Source organism: Pinus tabuliformis, chromosome Q (assembly GCF_031772625.1).
Source record: "Pinus tabuliformis cultivar Carrire ecotype Pingquan chromosome Q, CPIR1, whole genome shotgun sequence".
Taxonomy (NCBI): Eukaryota; Viridiplantae; Streptophyta; class Pinopsida; order Pinales; family Pinaceae; genus Pinus; species Pinus tabuliformis.
This window is the reverse complement of record NC_142296.1, coordinates 1,049,600,119-1,049,612,129: the sequence shown is the minus strand read 5'-3', so window position 1 is coordinate 1,049,612,129 and position 12,011 is coordinate 1,049,600,119.

Here is a 12,011-nt window from a genome sequence, read left to right as displayed (position 1 = left end):
TGGAAAGAGGACTCAAGTTGAAACCACAGGGAGAAATTTTAGAACTTTGAGATCTAAAATTACAGAGATATCGAGCTCGTACAAAGCGAACAAACAAACAAACAAGAAGAAAACAAACAAACAAACAAAAACAAACAAAAAAAAGTGTAGTCTTTTTCCAAATTTGCATAAGTTTTGTTTGAAAAAATAGTTTGAAGAGATTAAAAAGGCATAGTGAAGAAAATCATTATTAATTGATGACCTGAAGAAATAAAATGGAAACACCTAGTAAGCAACCCGAAATCTCTACTATCACTCATGAATAAGAGGAAGAAATGCAACATGATATATCAAAATTACGAGACCAAGTGCAACAAATTTCACTCTCACAGAAAGTAACAGATGCTAGGTTGGATGGTTTGAAGAATAGAATTGATGGTTTTCATAATAGCGTCAATGGTATAGAAGAAAAATTGAAAGGCAACATTGAAGATTTGAAGAAAGACATGGAAGGTTTGAAGGGAGGTTTGGAAAAGTTTCTACAAGAAATGTTTCCTAATGGCGAAAAGGTAGTAGAGGAAACTCATGATGAGAACAAAAGAAATGTTAATAATGATTTCATACACTTTAACATTGGATTAAAGAACCACCATATTCTAAAGATCGATATGAGGAATTTTGATGGAAAGGATCTCGTAACATGGATACTACATATGGAGCAATATTTTGATCTCCATAATGTGAAAAACACACAAAAGGTACGCATTGTAACTTTATATTTATAACTCAATCAAATTGTATGGTATCGATGGCTTTTCTCTCGTAACAAAAATTGTCACTTGCTCAATGTTTACAAAGGAAGTGAGCACATTATGAGGATACAAAGAGCAACACCTTATTTAGCCAATTTATAAATCTCAAACAAAAGAGTTCAATAGTGGAGCACACTGAGGACTTCCAAAAATTGAATATAAGGATAAATGATATTCCAGAGGAGCATAGGTTTGATGTCTTCCTAGGGACTCTAAGGGATAACATCCAACATGAGGTTCACCTTTGGGAACCTGATTCATTGGAGAAGGAATTTAGGTTGGCAAAAAAATTTAAAGAAAAATTATGGCAAAAAGGAAGCATACCACTCACAACAATAAAGATGAAAGTGTGGTTTCTCCTAGCCTTCCACAACCTACAATATTGACACCACAAGAATTGGAAGAAAAAGGAGCAAATGGGCTATGTTACAGTTATGATAGTAAATACACTAAAGGTCATAAGTGTGATGAGAATAAATTATTTTACGTCGATTATGAAGAGGAGGAAGAAAAGGAACAAGAAATGTCAAAAGAAGAGGATATACACCAGGAAGCAACTCCAGATAAAGACGAAATGATTCAGACCATATCTTGTAATGCATTGGTAGGAATTACCACTCCTCAAACTCTCAACATAGAAGGACATATCAAGAAGAAAAAGGTAATAGTGTTGATTGATTCGGGTAGTACCCATAATTTTATTCATTGTAAGATAGCCAAGGAATTAAATTGATCCCTATATCTAGCACCAGAGTGTCAAGTGATGGTTGCAAATGAAGGAACCATAAATTTCTCTAGAAAGTGCCATAATATCAAGCTATCCTAGGAATTTCAAAAAAAACAAAAGGTACGCATTGCAACTTTATATTTATAACCCAATCAGATTGTATGGTATCGATGAATTAAAAATGAACTTAGAGCCCATCAACTCAAAAATGAGTTGCTTACATTGGTCCCCAATAATTTTTCTTCCATTGAAGATTTTCTATCCAAGTTCAAGACCCTTAGACTTCTCTTGGAAGGTGTTAAGGTTAAGAAAGAAGATGGTAACCTTATCTATTCCATTCTTACTAAGTTGGGACTAGCCTACTCTGTGTTTGTTTCCACCTTCCATTCTATAAGAGAAGCCTTCGTTGCTTAAGGACAAGACTACAAGTCCCCTTCCTTTGATTCCTTTTGTGATTCTTTAATAAGAGAACAAGAAAAAATCTTACACCTTGGTCTTCTAAATCGTGGAAACTCCTCTAAGAAAGCCTTAGCCGCCCAGTAGCAACCAAATTTAAAGAAACCTAAGAAGCCGTATCCTAAAAAGAATGGTCCTAAACCAAACAAGGGTCCTAAGCAATTTAAACCTGAAAATGAAAAATCATTTCAACAAAATGATAAGGCATATTAAAAAATGGGAATAAGACTGATCGACATTGCCACTTTGGTAATCAAGATGGCCACTTAGAATCCAAATGCTTTAAGAAGATGGAAGCCTTGGAAGCAGGAATGAAGAAGCATAACATCCATTTGGAGCACTCTTCAACTTCAACTTCATCTTCAGGACCAGCCTATTCGTGATCATGATCATGTTATTCATTTGATTCCAGGAATTATTCCTCCAAATATCAGGGCTTACATATATCCTTATGCCCAAAAGAGTGAAATGGAATGTATGGTTGCATAAATGCTAGAGGCTAGTATAATTCAACCTAGTCAAAGTTATTTCTCTGCTCCAATAGTATTGGTGCACAAGAAGGATGGATCATGGCACATGTGTCTAGATTACAGGGAGCTCAATAATCTCACTATTAAAGATAAATTTCCCATTCCTATCATTAATGAATTATTGGATGAATTACATGAGGCAATTTACTTCACCCATTTGGATATTCATTCAAGATATCATCAAATAAGAATGAAGATCAAAGACATTTCGAAAATAGCATTTAGAACTCATGAGGGTCATTATGAATTTTCGGTCATGCCTTTTGGCCTTACCAATGCACCTTCTACATTTCAAGGTTTCATGAATTCCATTTTCAAACACTTCCTTAGAAAATTGTGTTAGTATTTTTTGATGATATACTAATCTACATAAAGTCTTGGAAGGATCATGTTCAACATGTTGGTAGGGTTCTCAAGCTATTGGAGGAGAAACAAGTATATGCAAAAACCTCCAAATATTTCTTTGGAGTACAGGAGGTGGAATATCTAGGTCATATTATATCTCATGAGGGTGTTAAGGTAGATCCTAACAAAATTAAAGCCATTAACGAATGGAAAATCCCCATATCCATTAAGAATTTGTGAGGATTTCTTGGGTTGACAGGTTATTATCGCAAGTTTGTTAAAAACTATTCGAGAATAGCAGCACCTTTAACAACGCTACTGAAGAAAGATGCATTTTCTTGGACTCAAGAAGTAGCTAACGCCTTTTAGCATCTTAAGAAGGCAATGTGCCAAGAACTGATCTTAGCTACACCAAACTTCACAAAAACCTTTATTGTGGAATGTGATGCCTCATGAAATGGAATTGGTGTTGTTTTAATGGAAGAATGAAGACCCATTTCTTTTGAAAGTTGTCCAATCAAAGAAAAGTATTTATAAAAAGCTATTTATGAGGAGGAAATATTGGCAATACTACATGCACTTAAGAAATGGCGACCTTACCAAATGAGAAGGCACTTCAAGGTAAAAATAGATCATGAGAGTCATAAATAATTTTTAGAACAAATATTATCTTCAGAAGAGCAACAAAAATGGGTCACAAAAATGTTGGGTTATGACTTTGAAATCATCTACAAAAAAGGGAAGAAAAATGTTTTTGTAGATGTACTCTCAAGAAATTATGAGGATGTGGAAGCATTTCTTTGTGCCATTTCTATTATCCAACCAGATTGGATAACTGAAGCAAGGGATGAATGGAAGAATGATGAAGAAGTTTGAGCACTCATTCAAAAGTTGCAGCAAGATCCTAGTACATCTGATATATTTAGGTTTATTAATGATTCTTTATGGTACAAAGATCCCTTATACCTTTGTAATAATTCCAAACTATAACAAGAGATTCTTCTCGAATTGCACACATCTCCCTTAGGAGGGCACTCAGGATTTTTAAAAACTTACCACATGGTTAAGAAGGAATTTTTTGGGATGGGCTTAAATCTAATATTCAAAAGTTTGTGGTGGAATGTTTGATTTCCAACAAAATAAAGTTGAGACAATTAAAACCCCAGGCCTATTATAACCTTTATCCATTCCAAATCAGTGTTGGGAGGAGGTTTCAACTGATTTATCATAGGTTTACCCAAGTCTGAAGGAAAGAGTGTCATCATGGTGGTAGTTGATAGACTTACCAAGTATGCACACTTTTGTGCATTATCTCATCCATTTAAAGTCAGTACAATTGCTACTGCATTTATGGAAACAATTCAAAAGCCACATGGAAACCCAAATATTATTGTGAGCGACAGAGATCCTTTTTTCAATGGAAATTTTTGAATGGAATTATTTTCTTTTCTAGGTACTCAATTAGCTCATAGCTCATCTTATCATCCTCAATCAAAAGGGAAAACTGAGATAGTAAAAAATATTTGGAAGGATATATTCATTGCTTTGTATCTGATAAACAGACACAATGGGTCAACTGGTTACCTCTGGCTAAATGGTGGTATAACACTTCCTTCCATACTACAACAAAAATGACCCCATTTATGGCACTTTATGGATATCATCCACTGTCCATCACATTGTATTTAAGAGAAAATTCTAAGGTTCAAGCAATGGAATATCACATCGAGCATCAAAAACAAGTTCTCCAACTCTTAAAGGATAACCTCACTTTGGCACAGAATAGAATGGAACTACAAGCAGATCAACATCGCAATGAAAGAAGTTTTATTGTAGGAAACTAGGGATTTTTACGGCTACTAACATACAAACAAATGTCCCTCAAGTAAGCTAAGAAGGATAATAACTTATCACCAAAGTATTATGGTCCTTACAAGGTGTTGCGAAATATTGGTACTATGGCATACAAATTGGAGCTTTACTTCTTCTCGAGTGCATCCGGTTTTCCATGTTTCATGCTTAAAGAAGGTTATAGGTGACAAGCTCCCAGTTCAAACAATATTGAAGAACTTAACAAGGAAGGAAAAACCATATTTGAACCTGAAGCAATCAAGGAAACAATAATTCGACAGCTATGAAATCGATCAATGTCAAAATATCTCATCAAGTGAAAGAACTTACTCGTGGAAGATTCCACATGGGAGGATGTGAATTCTATACAGAAGCATCCATAACTACTCAAGCATTGAGGACAACACTTTTTTTTAAGGAAAGGGGAATTTTAGGTCCCTATAATACTAGTGTATTCCCTAATTGTTATTAGTGTAGGCCCCTTATTGTTATTTTTGTGCCCATGTATTCCCCATATTGTTATTGTTGTGCCCTACATTATTATTGTTATGTCAGCTCTGATTATATTGAGACCCCTTAGAATCCTATATATAGAAAGGAGGTTTTTTCATTTGAATCATCTAAGAATTGTTCATTTGTGTCATGTAAAGGAGATTGCCCCCTCGAAGAGGCTATTTTTGAAGTCATTAATCTATCTCTTCTTTTATTTTGTGAGTTGGTTGCATAATAGCCTTGCTTTTTACTTTTAAAGTATATTTAATATGTGAAATGATATTTTTTTTATTTCCTAGAAAAAATTAAATGATTGCATATTAGTTAGTTTAACTATTCCATGTTTCATGTTTTGACAGGAGGACAAATATGGCCATTATCCAACACACTTCAAAAAGGACATGTTACAAAACAAAAGGTGGACCAACTTTGTTATCTAGATGGAAAATGACATATCAATACTTGAATTTCAATAAGTTAGTTGGATATTGTTGTGTTTATATGTCAATTTTCATTTCGTGCAACATAGAGTAGAGGCAACATACCCTTGGTTGCCATATTTAGCCAATGAAAAATGTTGTACATTCTAATTGTAAAAATGGTTGGAAGATTGTTGGAACATGATAGGATAAATGGCATCCTCATAGGGTAATATATCAATGTAATTTTGCACACCATATCAATGGAATGTTTCATGTTACCACAAAATATGGTACAGCCCTAAGGAAAGGAAAACCTAAGGGATAGCTACTAGAATAAGTGACAACAATGGGACAATGACCCACTATCGCTTTAGTAAAGGTCCCCTGCTCTTTATAGACTTTCACTGATGGGAGGAGTCTCATTGGGAAGAGAATCACTTTGAATGGATAGATCAATGATTTAGGTATGAAGTGATTCCACCAATCCCATTCAAGGAGAGGCACAACAATAGCTCAATGCTTCCAGTCAAGGAGGAAGTTAACATGCTCTCCAATAAAATATTTAAGATGGAGAGACCAAGCGTTAGGGTTTTAGATATGATGATGATAATAGGTATTCCTAAGGTCAATACTCTAGGATATGAGGTAGGACCTCTCAAAGAAGCTCTATGTGATGATTTAACACTTCCAAAAGGATTTTTTTCTCTCTTTAAGAGACTTGAGAAATATTTTCACTAAACCTACGGTTTTATGAATAATTGTGGGAATAAATGCTTCCAAGGTACTCACTAGGTCAATGGAGGATAAATGGTTTCTTGATATTTATTCCAATGAAGACTAGGCTCATGCAACCCTCAAAGAAGTCCCCATGCTGAGAGAAATAGGCCTAGGTTTTCCCTTTTAGAGTAGCACCTAGGGAAAGATATTTTATGGATGAAACTCAAGTGGATGCCCACCAAACTTGGAGCATAAGTAGCCTAGATCTTGAGCTTGATATTTGGACCCTCGGATTCCCGAAAAATAACCTCCCTAAATTCGTTGTTATCCGCCAATTTCTGCCCTACCTGTAGTGGACTAAAATTTAGGAGGAGAAAATATGGAGAAAGAGGAGTTTGATCACCAAAATCCTTGGACTAGTGCCTAGTGTTTTGGGATATGGAGTCCTAGACACATTAGATTGGACAAATTTATCCTCAAGGAGGTCAAAATTTGATTCCCTAGCTACCAACCTTCAACAATTACCTACTATTAGAATATGGTGTTAGAAACTAGGGTCACTACTAGGGGGAGGTGAATCAATAATGATATAAAATACACAAATTAAAAACTTTTTTTTGCCAAAAAAATTAATCAAACATTTCGTAGCATATCATCAGCAGATCTAAGCATGTGAACCATAATAAACAACAAACGTAAGCATTAAATCAAGCAACCATAAAGGACACAAAGATATCTGGTGGAAACTCTCAAGGGGAGAAAAACCACCCTATTGTTATCGCTCTACTGATCTTATTTTATTAATTCATCAATAAATTTGATTTTCATCATTCAAATTGCCTCTACCAGTTAGGAGCCACAACCCCTTCTACAGTTTGTTGGCCACCACTAGATAGGAATCCACCACTCCCATAAACCATGTAGGCCACCACCTGTTGAGGACCACCACCTTCGCTGTTTTCCAACCACCACTAAAAGGAAGTATCTACTCCCCAAGAAAGTTATCCAACCTTTACTAGAAGGAGCCACCACCCCTATCTAGATTAGCCACCACTGTACGAAGGCCACTACGTCCTCAACCACTCTAGGGCCACATTTAAGAATGTTTCAAACTAGACCCCAAATACAAATCAACATAAAAATGTATCGCTACAATACCAATCCTCTCCAAACAAATATCTTCACCCAAATCAACTCAACAATTAGATTCTATCAATATACACAAGATACTTAGCAATATTCTCTCCAATATCTGCTCATCCATCAATACAACAGAATGCATCTTAGAATCTCTCAACAACTAGTAACAAGACACTCCCATTCTACCATATATAATATGATAATAGCTAATCACCACTCACAAGATACAGGCTCTTTGTCTCCAAGCCAACTATGTCACTCTAAACACAAACATATAAACCACAACAATTCAATACCTCACACATGTATGGCATTCATGATTTTTGGAAATGAAAACTCTGCCAAATGACATCTCAATAACTCTTCCACTGCCAATCAAACCCTACAAACACAATGTTAGTTATATAAGCACCAGAGTCAATAAGTCTTGTCTTGCCATCAATCCTCTTCCCATAGTCAAATTGCTACAGGTTTTCACATCCCACTTTGTCTCCTTGCACTCACACATTTCTACATTCTATCTTCTACTATCTCTATCATAGTCTCTACAACATGTATCAAGTATCTATATCTTTGTCATAGTCTCCACATGAATGAATTAGGTATCCATCTCATTATCTTCTTCCTATCTATAGGGTACTGCCTCTCTATAGCAGAAGAATGTGTTCCTAATCCAACTCCACTTATGTCCAACACTTGAATATAAATAGATGTGACCTCCCATTCTATATCAATTAATCAAATAATTAATTTAAACAAAATTAGCCACTCTCATCTAACCTTCTTTTGAATACCATACGCAAAAACATTGGTTTTCCTGTGTTTTTTCTCTTTTTCTCACCCTATAGACCATAACACACCCTTTGCCTTCGAGAAAAGTGTTATACTAAGAGGTAACATAGGTATTATTCACAAAACTAAGTTACTAACATAGGTTGTCCCTCTGTAGCTTGTGTTACCTTTATTTCAAGCCCTTTTCTACACGAAACCCTTATTGCAAGCCTCACCAATGAATGTTATAACTCCTTTGCGAGCATTAAAGGAACCAACATAAGGCACTAACATCTTTGCAACATTCAGGATCAGGAAATCCTAGATGGCCAAACCTCTACATGGATCATGAAGGCCTAGTTTGCCAACCACCTCTACATCAAGTTAATGGTCACTAATCTCTAGTATATCTCTACTTTGACCACGAACCATCGGGATCATGAGGACCTCCATAAGTAGGTTGACATCAATGCCAAAAATAGAACTACCATCATGCCAACATATGAATTTTCATGAATAAAAATAACATTTCATCACTAGGAACATTCATTTCATGTTATATCATGAGTAACATATGCAAGAGCTAACCAAATAGCTTCCAAAAAAATTTCTTCAAACAAATTAGGGCACATAGAATTTACATTAGTTGCAGCAATCACATATATTATACATTTTCAAGAGAAATATTTCATCATCAAAAGAACTTACAATATAATCATGCAATACGTCCATCCATATTCAAGAAGTAGCTACAAGGCAAGATCAAAAATCAGCGCCAAATATCATAGTGCATCCAAGATATGCCAATAGCTCCCAAAGAAGAAGTGTGAGTTGTTTTACAAAAGAAGAATCCAAGTGATGATGATGATTTCTCACAAATGAGACTCACTTCTATTCATATGACTCTCTCTAAGTCGAATAAGCCTAATGAGGCCCCAAAATTATAAAATAATTGCTAAAAGAAAGTCTTGGTCGCAAGCCGACCAAGTAGTTATCACAAGTTATGAATTAGCCATCCATATACAAATCGATTTGATGATGTCATGATGATGCAGGGTCGTTGAAGGGTGGTGTTGAGTTCTCTAAGTTCCATGATGAGAGAGAGGGCTCCAATAAATATGAATTATGATATGGCCCCTAATTTTACATGCAAGTCATCATGTCGGGCCCCAAAGTGGGTTTGGGGAACAAATGTTGGTCTCATGGGTCTCAGGATGAAAGAAAATCATTTGCAATGCTACAAATGAGGGCTCTAATGATGGTGTTTATCCTCCCAAGTCTCAAAGGTAATAGAAATTTCCTCTAGGCCTTAGATCAGTTGCCATGATCATGCTAAGAAATCTCGGGCATGTTGGTCCAAGTACATCTTCTCGTGAATAATGTGGGGCAATGAAAAATTTGTTGAAGGTGTTGAGGGTGCCCATGGCATGAAATAATTCTATAGCACATGATGGAGTCCCATGGCTCTCAATGCTTCCCCTAGAAGTGTCAATATGATCCTCTAGTGGGCTTGGACCCCAATTAAGTTATCCAGCCTATGATGAAACCACCTACCAATTACATATAAGATCCAATGCCCTTTCTCACCATTAGGTACAATAATTAATTAGATCATCTAAGTGAATCAAGCTTGATAATCAAGGGCACAATGAGACTTCATAATGGGATTCCCTTCCAAATTTAGGGCTTTAAGCTTGTAATAGTGTTACCTCCCAAGGTAAGAGTAGCTAATAAACAACCGTATTAGGTGTTCCCAACCCCTAGGGGGAAAGAGAGGTGTAAGTTACATCCTTCAATTGAGAGGGGTTAAGTGAATAATGATGAGATGGAAAGGGACACAAGGGTCTCAAAACCAAATGCCATGGGTTCAACAATGGTAATGATGAAGGGTGGCCACATATTTAGGTGTATAGATATAGGAGGGAGTAATCATGGATACATAAGTTACCTTAGCCTTTATTTTTCCACCCTTCTTCATTAGGCTTTTTCCTTTTCTTAATTTTTTTTTTTGTATTATTGCTCAGGGATCCAAGAGATGAGAGCATGTTGTGTATGATATAAGTAGTTATTACCCCATTGAGGTGCCTCAATTCATTTCCCATGCATTGGTTCCTTAATGATGTGTGGGGCACTCAAGGGCCCTAGGAACCAGGGTGATGGACATGATGAATGGGTAGAGCTCATGTTTGGATTTTTCCGATGTGTTATCTCAAATGTTGTAGCCATCTTTTTCATTTTGTAATATTCTTTTTTCTTTGTTTCTTGCTTGTGGCCATGATATGGTTTTAACATTCTTTTAGCTGCATCAACCTTCGGGGCAATATTTATAGGCCTAACTCAAACATGTGGAGAAGGGGAGGGGGTGTACCAATTCTTTGTAGACCCGTGTCAAGAAAAATACTGAGAGGGGGGGTTAATCAATAATTTTAATTCACTTTAACCTTCAATTTAGAATTCATAATTATGTACACTATTATTATTCAAACAACTCACTTATGTACGTGCCTTCAATGAAGTAAAACCATGTGCATTTAGATTACTAATATTTCATAATTTTCATTAGATATTTAACTTAACCATTGCGTTATTAATTCATTACTCATTCAGTATAAAATAAAGAGAAGATAAATCATAACACATATGCAACATACCAACACATAAAGACAATGGGACATTAGGTGGAAACCCAATGTGGGAGAAAACCCTCGTTATTGTTGTCTCTATCTTCTTCTTTTATTATAAAGAAAATTCTTCATTACATCTTGGTCTTGCATTGGCACGGACTCTTTCTAGCATACAGACTTCTACCTATAGGAGGATACAACCTCCACTCATTGTCCAGTACCCACTAGAATGGAGATATAACCCCCTGATCAAGTTTACCGACTCCTACCGAAAGGAAGCTCCTACTCCCTTACAAAAGGATCCAACCCTTAGCACCTTGTGGACCTCATTTCACACTTTTCATACTAGATCCACCTGTCAATAAACCATCAAAACATGTAGGCCACCTTTCATCATATTTTCAAAATAGACCCACACCCAACATTATTCTCAATACTAATAATAACCACTCTAAAACCAAACACTGAATATTGACCAAATCTCTTTGCAATCAATAATTGATCAAACCAAGATACCAATCACTAATCAAACCAATACCAACCATCAACCAATAACTAATTAATTAGACTAATAACCACACTGTTAGATACCAGACATCCTTGAATATCATCAACAAATAACGTAGAACCAATCTATTGTCATTAGAAACCCTAATCAAATTCACCTCAAAATATATACACAACTATTCTAAAAGGTATATGCATATATATGTTGATTCATGTGCTTAAAACTTGCGTACATATCTCAAATCCTTGAATACAAAAATTGAATCACTAAATTATTGAACCAACCACACGAATCACAAACACTAAATCACTACAACAACCAATCACATATATACCAATGTTGAATCACTGAATACCCAAACACACTTTTGCAGCATTATCACTCATCAATATACCAAGCCATAAGTAAATCAATCTAATCAACATAGTCAAATTACCATCATGATCAACACATCATTGAAAAACAGTAAAAAATAATACAAAACTAATCAATTATTATCACTAAATAGCAATTGAAACCCTAGAATATATGTGTGACTGTAATAAATTAAACTTGTGTATATATGTGCTTCTCACGCATAGGACTCCCACATAGATTTCAAGTCACTAAATACTTCTCAACTAGGCCATTATGAACA